Raw genomic sequence first — 11740 nt, 5'->3', positions numbered from 1 at the left:
GTCAATTTGTTTGTGTAATAGAATGTTCAATAGTTATCCTACATAATAAAAGGCTAAGATGCAAATTGACCAAACCACAGAATCACCTGTTGCTATGATGTGTGCTGACCACCACGGGGCAGGCACTCAATGCAGGAGCTGCCCCTTGGTGCTTAGTTTACTCCCACAGGCGGAACTGGGCTCAGCCAGAAGCCCGGCTCACAGCTGGCAAGCTCGGCAGAGCGCCTGCTTCCCCAGCAGTGCTAAGGACCCTTCCAGGGATATCTGACTGATGGTAGGCGGACATCCCCTGAAGGGTCCCAGACTGTGAGAGGGCGCAAGCTGGGCTGAGGGACCCCTTCCCCCACAAACCCCCAGTGCACGAATGTCGTGTACTGGGCCTCTAGTATTTTTAATAATTGCTGCAAAGGTAATCCTGACTTACTTTTGCTTTTCAATGATAGTAGTAGAAATAGTCTCAGTTATTGGACTCCTCCAAACTTACTTAAATACAAGAAAAGACAAAATCCCTTGCATTTTTTTCTACTACAAATGCAAAGATAAACCAGTGGCTAACACAGATCCTGCAGTCTCCTTGGGTTCATCTCTGTACCTCAGATTGCTCTTCTAAGATAGAGTTAAATAATTTGAGAAGTTGCTTCCAGCTCTAAGACTTGCTAATTCTATACATGGAAGATCTATTCATAATGGAAATAACATTTAGCCCTGACTAACTATAACATGTAAACTAATTGGGGAGGGTTGGGGCAGGAGGAAAGGGAAAGAGGTGAATGGTTGAGGAAGGGCACTTATACAAACTATAGGGCCAAATGCCTCATTTTTTTTCTATGAGAAAGTCTCATATATTATTCAGCCATTATTTTGCTATCATAAATAATTTTTCTAAGCTATTTTCCAATGCCTACTTCTAATGGAAGGGGTGAAAAAAGACAGGTTTAGGAAATTTTAGACACTAAGGGGACCATGGAAGGAGCACAGGGCTGCTGAGCAGCAGAGGATATATTTCCATAGAAAAGGGGAGCTGAAAACTGCAACAGGTACATTTCCATAGACTGAGGGAGCTGGAAACAGCAGAAGGTCTATATTTATAAAATAAAGGGAAGGAAGCCCCTCATCCAGAAGGAGAAGAAGAAAACCCAAAGGAAATAGGAAAACAATAAGGGAAGAGGGGAGGAAAACCTCACATGTCCCATGTGTGGTTTGACCTTGGAGCTCAGGAGTTACTATAGTAACCAGTCTAAGGGGATAGTGACCAATCAGAGGGGATATCAAGGCACAAAGATGTACAGCCTTTATAAACTGTGGAAACAGGGACTCGGTGGGACGCTTCCCCCTCCCCATGTGGGAGTCTCTACTTGTTCCTTAATAAATTTCCACCTTTGCTATACCACCTTCTGTCCATGGACAACGAGCCCGGGAACCATCCTGCCCAGAGGAACACCGAGTGTTCTGGTCCAAAAATCCCGTTTCACTACAACATGGATGAAGCTTGAGGACGCGGGCTAAATAAAATAAGCCCATCAGAAAAAGACAAATACTCTATGATTCCACTTATATGAGCTATCTAAAGAGGCAAGTTCATAGAAACAGAAAGTAGAATGGTGGTTGACAGTGGCTAGGGGTAGAGGGCAATGGGGGGTTGTTTCAGTTTGGGTACAGACTTTCAGTTTTGCAGCATGAAAAAGTTTTAGCGATTAATTGTACAACAAAAGTAATATACTTAACACCACTGAAATGTAATTTAGAAGTTGCTAAAATGGTAATCTTTATGTCATATATTTTACCACAATTAATTTTTTTTTAAATTAGGAGACTTCACATTAAAATCTGAATTTGTAGGTTCTCTTGACAAAATGGAAATGTAGCGCCCAGAAATAACCTGCATGGAGTGCTGAGCAGTGCTGCTCCTTTGAACTGAGTTCTCTCTCTCTCTCTCTCTCTCTCTCTCTCTCTCTCTCTCTCTCCCCCTCCCTCTCTCCTGCTTTGCTTTCCTCAGTGCCCACAACCCCCTTTGCCTCCCCGATGCAAGCCTGGTTTCAGTGGCTACTTATCATTGTGCTTGTACAATTGCTGTGCTCAGAGCAGACTTAAGAGGAAAGCAAATTATATCTTGTATTTATGCATCTGTCAGCATTTTCTTTTACTTGACCTGCTTTTTCATTAATGTTACCTTCTTAGTCAGAAGGGCAACACCAGCTTGTTGCTCTTAATAGAAGGCTAGGTTTAGTAGGAAGATGTCAAAGAAAAGAGAGTAAAATGCTCAGTGGAATATTTGACTTGATTTTTATGCTAAGTGTGATGAATTTTTTTTAAAGCCAACATGTTTCTTGTGGCAAGATTCTTGAAAATCAAGGCATGAAATGCTTTCATTGTTCAATGAGGCCAGTTGTGTTCCTGGGCATTTAGCATAGGGAATATAACTGGGTGCAGATTGGTGAACATGCTCTTGCTTTGGCTTGTGGGCAATGCCAGCAACCCCTTTTTACCTAAATGGTCCACCGACTGAACAAAAGTCAACAGATGCTTTCCTGACATTCATTCTGGCACAAGTCTGGGTAGCCACATTAGGAGGAGGATTATTATATTTTATATTTTTGACCAACCCAAAGTAAAAGGGTGAGCTCTGCCAGGTCATTTTGATCAGTAATCAGTGCCCTCAGGCTGCCTCTAAGCTTCCTAAGACTCCAGCCCTTCCCCTGAGGGCCAGCCTCAGCCCTTCCCCAAATGATCATCCCTTATATCACCCATGATCCTGATCCATTAAAATGTATCAGTCTTTTTATTTTATTTTATTTTTATTTTATTGCTTAAAGTATTACAAAGGGTATTACATATGTGTCCATTTCCCGCCCCCCCACCCCCCCGCCCTAGACAGTCCCCTCCCTAGCCTCCCCTATCCCCCAGTGTCTTATGTCCTTTGGTTATGCTTATATGCATGCATACAAGTCCTTTGGTTGATCTCTTACCCCCCTACCTCCTGCCCCCCAACCCTCCCCGGCCTTCCCGCTGCAGTTTGACAATCTGTTTGAGGCAGCTCTGCCTCTGTATCTATTATTGTTCAAAAGTTTATAATGGTCTCTATTATCCATGAATGAGTGAGATCATGTGGTATTTTTCCTTCATTGACTGGCTTATTTCACTTAGCATAATGCTCTCCAGTTCCATCCATGACGTTGCAAATGGTAAGAGTTCCTTCCTTTTTACAGCAGCATAGTATTCCATCGTGTAGATGTACCACAGTTTTCTAATCCATTCATCTACTGATGGGCACTTAGGCTGTTTCCAGATCTTACCTATGGTGAATTGTGCTGCTATGAACATAGGGGTGCGTATATCCTTTCTGATTGGTGTTTCTGGTTTCTTGGGATATATTCTAAAATGTATCAGTCTTGTGTCCCCTTCCCTCAGGTTTATCCAAGTCTAGTAATTAATCTGACTGACTGAATTGCAAGTCACATATTAATGGGTGACAATGGCTTGATGTACACTCCTGCAAGATAACATTTTGCCTAGAAATGTTCATGTCTTATCCTATGAAACTCATTCATTTTTTCTTAACCCAGGAGAATGTACGGTGTATTCTGTTTGGTTTGTTTGTGGACTTTGTTGCCATGACTGTTGTGGACATGTTAGCCACCATGCTAGGCCACTGACAGGGACCCTAGGGACAGTGAGGAAGTTTGTGTCCAGATCTCTGTACTTGGGCCTCTGTCTCCTCTCTGTTGCTGTGAGTGTGAATCACAAATCCAACCTGACAGCAGGATCTGGTAACCACTGCATGTGAAATGCCAGTCTTTCTAGGCCAATTCCGAAGAAACGTTGCCTGTTTATAATGAAATACATTTGCCTTAAAGCAGTGGTTCTCAACCTTCTGGCACTTTAAATACAGTTCCTCATGTTGTGACCCAACCATAAAATTATTTTCATTGCTACTTCATAACTGTAATGTTGCTACTGTTATGAATTGTAATGTAAATATCTGATATGCAGGATGGTTTTAGGCGACCCCTGTGAAAGGGTCGTTCAACCGCCAAAGGGGTCGCGACCCACAGGTTGAGAACCGCTGCCTTAAACGAATGTGGATAGGAGGGGTAAGGTTAGACTTGAGGCTTCTGAGTGGGCAACCACCCTGCACCTGCTAGGCTGAGTCAGCAAATCAAAGCCAGATGCTGGAAACAGGTGTGAGTAGGACCTCTGCAGTCACATTTAGAATGCTCATTCAGAAAGACTAAACCGAAGCATTGGCCTGCTCCCCTACTTAGCATTCCTGAACGTCAGACCCTTGGATAGCTCAAGCATTATGGATTCCAGACTGGAAAAGAAAGCACAGCCAAGAGCCTGGGCCAGTTGTTATGTTGAGAAGTAACTGAGGCAGGTCTGTGACTCACACAGGCAAGAGTCTAAGCCAGGGGTGGGCAAACTTTTTGACTCGAGGGCCACAATGGGTTCTTAAACTGGACCGGAGGGCCGGAACAAAAGCATGGATGGAGTGTTTGTGTGAACTAATATAAATTCAAAGTAAACATCATTACATAAAAGGGTACGGTCTTTTTTTTTCTTTTTTTCTTTTTTTAGTTTTATTCATTTCAAATGGGCCGGATCCGGCCCGCGGGCCGTAGTTTGCCCACGGCTGGTCTAAGCCCTGGAAACTTTCAGTTCTGACATTGTGGGCATTTCTCTCACAGGAACACAGACACTTCTGCTTGGTGGCAGAGCAACCAAGATATGTTAGGAATGAAGCACAGAACCATGAAAATATAGCACAGTCTCCATGAAAGCTAGAGGAAGAAGAAAATAGGTATTTCCCTACTCCAAAAGGAGCTCTGGAAGGAAAACACTCGCTAAAAAGCATTTTTTTTCCCTTGAGAAGATTTATAGCTATACACACTGAGGGGATGGGCGAAGGGAATTAATTTGGGAGCTTCGTTGCCATTAGCCACTTCCTTCTGCTAAGGGAAGATCTGAAGCCAGAGTAATTTCCTCAGGCTTATGAACCAAGCAGAAATTAAATTCACTCACTTTTTCTTAACCCAGGGGAAGATGTACGGTGTATTCTGTTTGGTTTCCTTTAAACCTGGTATATAGGAATTGATGGGGTCACTTGGGGAGCTGGAAGGAAGTAAAACACATGTATCACAGTCTAGCAAAAACTTAAAAAGCCAGCTGTTTTCTCAGATATGCACCTGACAATCGTGTGTCCAGTGTAGTGTGTGTGTGTCCTCACTGTTTCAGAAAGAACTGAATTTCAAAGAACTGCTAATTAGATATTTAATTCTTCAGTCAAGGGCTTCCTCTGTCTTGTGTTAAACAGATAGGTCAGACAGGTTCTCAAAAGCTGTAGTAGGTGATAGTATTATTATACCCAATTTACAGGTGAGAAAACTCTGTCTCAGAAAGGTTGAAGAACTTGGTACAAGTAATTCTAAGATAAAGTGCTGAGAGTTGTTAATAGTGACCACAAATTCAAACAGAAAGGGATTTCTGGTGTTGTTGAGCAGATGAGACTCAGGATGGCCCACTCCACCCTGGAAGTCAGCTAGAGAGGCAGGATGGCCAGCAGCATGGGGTGCAACTGCAGGATAGAAATGCTCTCATTTGCAATAGACAGTCCTATCCCTGCAAGCAGTGGGGGCCAGAAACGCCCTCTGCCCTCTGGAGGCTGTGCCAATGTGTCATGAATAGTGAATCAAACCAAGGGAACCTTTGGTCACACTATTTTTGCTTCAGTCACATCAGCCCAGGTGAAGTGGGGATTCACCCACTTTCCCTAGATGTGGGCTTGGCCTCTATTGTGCTGCACACACACACTCCATAGGGAAAGACGGGGCATCACTGGGCACTAAGCTCCAACTGCTCTGTGATCTTGAGCAAGTCACTCATCCTCTATGATCCCTCAATATAAAACGGAGAAGCTTAGCAATTCCTTATGCACAGGGTGGTCGGGAGGTTTAAGTGAGAGAATCTCTATGAAAGACTTTGTAAATGATAAAGCAATATGTACACATTAGTTTCAACCGTTGCCACACAGAATTGGTTTTTTAGATGCGTTAACATTATGGTGGATTAGTTCTTATTTTTGTGGGCTATAGTGGGGACAAAGGCATTTCATGGAAATCACTGAGATACATAAATAAGGACAGGAAAAAATCCACAGGATGTGCAACACCGATATCGGTCTTAGATTTAATGAAAACAATAAAACAATGTAAAGACACAGGAAGCAAAACTCAATTAGCAATGTCATAACAACCTCCCCGGAGAGCTCTCTCTGGTACCTGTGTCACAGTTTTCATGGAATTGTAGAGCTGTAAGCATAGGTTGCCAGGGGAAATGAATTCATTACATTGCTCACACATAATTTACATTATATTTTCCTTTTTAAAATGGATGCATCCATTTAGCTTCCTATTAGAGTGACATTTACTAAGGATGCTATTTGATCCTGAGAAATTTAGTCTACATTTTTAGTATAGGTTGTTTTTATTTTTTGTCCTTCTAGAAAAGGCCCCAATTGACAATTATTAGGTTGTCACTTTTCCAGCAAGGCTTAAAAAAATCCCAGAAAAAGAAAATTGCAAATATAGGATATAAATGAAAGAGCATTAATAATGTTAATGTAATGGCCTCACTAAAACTTACTTGTTTAAGAAAAACCTTACTCTCTTCCATAATTTTTCTATGTAAAAATGCGTATATTTCGTTATTATAATGTCTTATGATTTCCAGGATTATTAAATCCTGGACAATGTTAAGCAGCAAATGCAGGCCAGTCCTGACCACTAGTTAGTTTTCTATCTATTTTTTATAAGTTCTGAAATTCCAGCACAGTAAGGACACAGGGCGTATCAGTGAGTTGTAAGCTTGAATCTCCTAATTCAATCACTCTCAGTAGGGATTTCTGTTAGAAAACAGTTCGACAACCTGAATTTCTCAATTAAATTTAGAGAACATAGTTACATTTTCATTCATTTCTGCTGTTCTGGAAAACTAAATAGATCATTTCAAAAAACACAGAACCTAGAGTCACACTCGTGGGAAATCATGTTTTTGATTTCCTGCTTTATTTTTTTAATGTTCTTATAATAACTTGTGAAATTAATCTTTCTCAGAAAAGAAGCCTTCCAGCCCTCTAGCCTCAGGGATCTGTCACCTCTCAGTCTCTGGTAGCAGCTGGAATTGATATTTGCCCTTGAAATCAAAGATCTGGTCTCAAAGGTTATTCGCATGAAAATGGTTTTATCTTTTTTGAGAGTGACACCTTGTGGAGACCCAGAGCTCCCCAAGGATACTTTGGCCTATTGCTCATTCTAGTTTAGGAAAACATGAATATTTTCAAGGGGACTGAATCTTGGGATGATGAAAAATTTGATAAGGTCTTAGGTCTCTGGACACATATTAGTTTCTGAGAGCCTAGGAACTAAACTCTGAGATTCAAGAAGACTAAAGAATCTTTGTTAGCTCCCAGGTGTCTTTTAACCATTTAAACCATAGGTCTTTCTCTTTCCTTCCCTTCCCTTTTCTTTCCTCCTTTCTTTCTTAATTCTTTAAAAAATTTTTCCTCTGGAAGTACCTTTATAGAGCTTGATCTCCACACATCCTTCTGCTATTTTAGAATGAAGAGCTCACAGGTGTGGGTGACCCACATTGTTCCTCAGGTTCTGTCTCTGAGCTTATGACATGTAGAGAGGAACACTTAGGACAGAAGGGACAAACTGCACCTTCTTAGATTTGGAACCTTGGACCTTCTTCATTAAGAAAACAAGCCCGGTTCTGGATGTCCCTGGCTCTTGACAGGGTCACCTCTGTGGAAACAGGTTTAGACAAGACAAGGAGTGAACTAGAGTGCAGGTGTGCCATGAAAGTGTAAAGAGACATTAGCTCATAATGCAATTTACATCAAAGATAGAAATAGGAACCCACAGACCAGTGACAACTGATCACCAGATTGTAAAGTTCAGCCTAGTCACTTAAAGCATCAGGAACCTCAGCCATCCCAGCCTTTGCTATATTTGACTTTGTGCATGGCTGGAGGGGGAAGGGGAGACAGACTTGTTAGATTGAGTCCATGAGGCCTTCACTATGGCCAACCATTTGGAATGCCTTAAGGATTGTCAGCACCTTCCTCCTCCAAGTTCCATTCCGCCTGCCCCCTGTCTTTTCTAAGCTGCCTTAAAAGATAGTATATGTGAATGAAGACCCCTCTTTATACCATTCAGGTAGGCAGACAGAAAAAGAGGAAAGGTAGAAAAGAAGTTATCTTTTTTTTTTTTTAACTTTTACCTAGGGATTAATTCTTTAAGAAAATATAACAATATAGCAATGCTAAATGTGAATGCACCTAAACAGAGTTTCAAAATTGATGGAACGTAGAAGATAAGTAGAGAAATCCACAATTATAGTCAGATATCTCAAAATCCCTCTCTCAACAATTGATAAAACGAGTTAAATGGAAATCGGTAAGGTTATAATTCACTTGAACAACACTACAAATCAACTGACCTAATTGATATTTGTAGAACACACCACCCAACAACAGAAAATACAGTGTTTTCAATTGCACATGGAACATTCACTAAGTTAGATCATATTTGGGGCCATAAAACAAATCTTAATACATTTAAAAAGATTGGAATCATATAAAGAATACTCTTTCTTCACAACAGAATCAAAACAGAAATTAAACAGAAATATGTCTAAAAATTCATCCAATATCTAGAAATTAAATACTATTCATCTAAATAGCACAGGGGTCAAAGAAGAAAGCAGAAGGTAAATTAGAAAATATTTTGAATTAAATAAAAATACAACATATGAAATCGTGTGGGATGATCTAAGCAGTGATTAGAAGAAAATTTATAGCATGATGTGGTTTTATTAGAAAAAAAGAAAAATATTTAAAATCAATAATCCAAGCTTTTACCCTAAGGAAATAGAATGAGAAGAGATAAATGAACTCCAGAGTGAGCATAAGAATAAAAATAATGAAGAGCAAAAATGAATGCAGTAGGAAATAGACCAAAATTAGAAGAAAAAAAGCCAAATAAAACCAATCAAGTGGAGGACTTACATTACCTGTTCTGGAGACTTCTATAAAGTTATACTAATCACAACAGTGTGATACTGGTAGATGGACAAGCATACAGGTCAATGGTACAAAATAGAGAGTCAAGAAGTAGATCCACACATATGTGGTCATTTAAATTTCTACAGTCATTAAGTGAGGAAACGATAGTCTTTTTAACAAATAGTGCTGAAACCAATGAATATCTATATGGAAAACAAACACACAAAAACTGAAAACCTTTATTCTTACTCCACATATATGAAAATTAACTTAAAATGATCTTAGATCTAATTTAAGAGCTAAAACTATAAAACATTCTAGAAGAAAACATAGGAGAAAATCTTTTGATTTTAAGGTAAGCCAAGATTTCTTAAATAGGATATAAAATACACGAATCAAAAGGAGAAAATGATATATTGGACTTCATTAAAACTAAAAGTGTTTGATCTTCACAATACATTATTAAGAAAATAAAAAGGCAAGCCATAGACTGGGAAAAAATATTTGCAAAACATGTCTGATAAGAGAGTTTTATCCAAAATACATAAAGGATTTTATAATTCTCCAAGGTGACAAACACCGAATAAAAAAGTCAGCAAAATATGGGAACAGATAGTTCATTAAAGTAAATTTTAAAATGACTTAGAAGCACATGAAAAGATGCTAAACATCTTTAGTCATCTGGAAAATGCAAATTAAAACTACAAGAAGATACCATACTGACCCAAGATCCATTAGAATGGCAAAAATGTAAAAGATTAGCACAATGCCAAGTTCTGTCTAGGATGTGGAGTAACTAGAACTCTTACATTGCTGGGAGAAACACAAAATTGAGTAGCCAGTATGGAAAAGTTTGACCGTTTCTGATGAAGTTAACCATGAATTTACCACATAATCCAGAAATTCCATTCCAAGGTATTTACTGAAAGACACATTCACAAAGACACATTCACATATGTGAATGTTCATAGAAGCCTTACCTATAAATAGCAAAAACTGCTAACAACACAACAATCATCCATCAAGTGATGAATAAATAAATTGTGGTATATCCATTTGATAGACTATTACTCGCGATAAAAAGAAAATGAGCTTCTGATACATGCAACAAAATGGAGAAATCTCAAAAGCATTATTTTAAGTGAAAGACGCTCGTCACAGAAGTCTACAGAATGCATCTTTTCATTTATATAACTCTCTAGAATTGGCAAAACTATAATGACAAGCAAAAAATCAGCTGGGTTACAGAGAGTTGACTAATGCAAAGACACATGAGGGAACTTTTTGGAATAACAGAAATATACTATATCTTAATTGTGGTAGTGGCTATACAATGCTACATATTTGTAAAAAGTTCTTCACATAAAATAGGTAAATTTTTAAATATCACATCTTTCATCTTTTCATTCACCTAATATTTTGTGACTGTCTCTAATGTGTACAGTCTGTCTTTGCTCTACTGGGCAATGGGTTCTAAAAATGTCTTTTGGTGGACTTCAGAGTTGAGTCATCATGGGCTTTTATGGAGTTTACTAGAGGCCTGGTGCACAGAAATTTGTGCACTTGGGGGTGTCCCTCAGCCCGGCCTATGCCCTCTTGCAGTCTGGGACTCCTTGGAGGATGTCCACCTGCTGGGTTAGGCCCGCTCCCTGGGGGATCCAGCCCAAGCAGGCAGTCAGACATCCCTCTGGCAGCCCAGCAGCCCTCGGGGGATGTCCACTTGCCAGCGGGGAGCAGGCCTAAGCTACAGTCAGACATCCTTAGTGCTGCTGAGGAGGCGGGAGAGGCTCCCACCACCACCGCTGTACTGGCAGCTGGCAGCCTGGCTTGTGGCTGAGCAGAGATCCCCCTGTGGGAGCGCACTGACCACCAGGGGACAGCTCCTGCATTGAGCATCTGCCCCTGGTGGTCAGTGTGTGTCATAGTGACCAGTCATTCCTAGTGGTTCTGTTAGGGTCAGTTTGCATATTACCCTTTTATTATATAGGATAGAGGCCTGGTGCATGGGTGGGGGCCGGCTTGTTTGCCCTGAAGGGTGTCCTGGATCAGGGTGGGGGTCCCGCTGGGGTGCCTGGCCAGCCTGGTGTAGGGTTGATGTGTGTTTGCAGATTATCACAGCCCCTTCACAGTGGGGGTCGCCACTGGGGTGCCTGGCCAGCCTGGGTGAGGGGCTGATGGCTGTTTACAGGCTAGCCACACCCCCTTTATGGTTGGGAGTCCTCACTGGGGTGCCTGGCCAGTCTGCGTGAGGGGCTGAGGGCCGTTTTCAGGCGGGCCAAGCCACCCCGGAGACAGAAGCTCCCAGCCTCTCCTTTTTTTCTTTTTTTTCTTTTTTGTTCTGGGATTTATTTACCTTCTATAATTGAAACTTTGAAGCCTTGAGAGGAGCTCAGAGCCAGCCAGGGTGGGCGGGAGGGAAGCCTCCTACTCGCTCCAGCTCCAAGGCCATGGCTGGCTGAAAGCAGGTATCTGAGGTTTATTTACCATCTATAATTGAAACTTTCTTGCTTTGAGTGGAGCTCAGAGCCCGAAGCAGCAGCTGGGAAGCTTGGATTCCTCCATCATTGGGGCAACCAAGCCTCCTGCTTGCTCCAGCTCCGTGGCTGCCAGCCGCCATCTTGGTCAAGTTATTTTGCATATAGTCACTTTGATTGGCTGGTGGGCGTGGCTTAAGGC

Source organism: Myotis nattereri, assembly GCF_964212035.1.
Source record: "Myotis nattereri genome assembly, chromosome: 17".
Taxonomy (NCBI): Eukaryota; Metazoa; Chordata; class Mammalia; order Chiroptera; family Vespertilionidae; genus Myotis; species Myotis nattereri.
The sequence above is the reverse complement of the archived record's forward strand: the minus strand, read 5'-3'. Positions refer to the sequence as shown.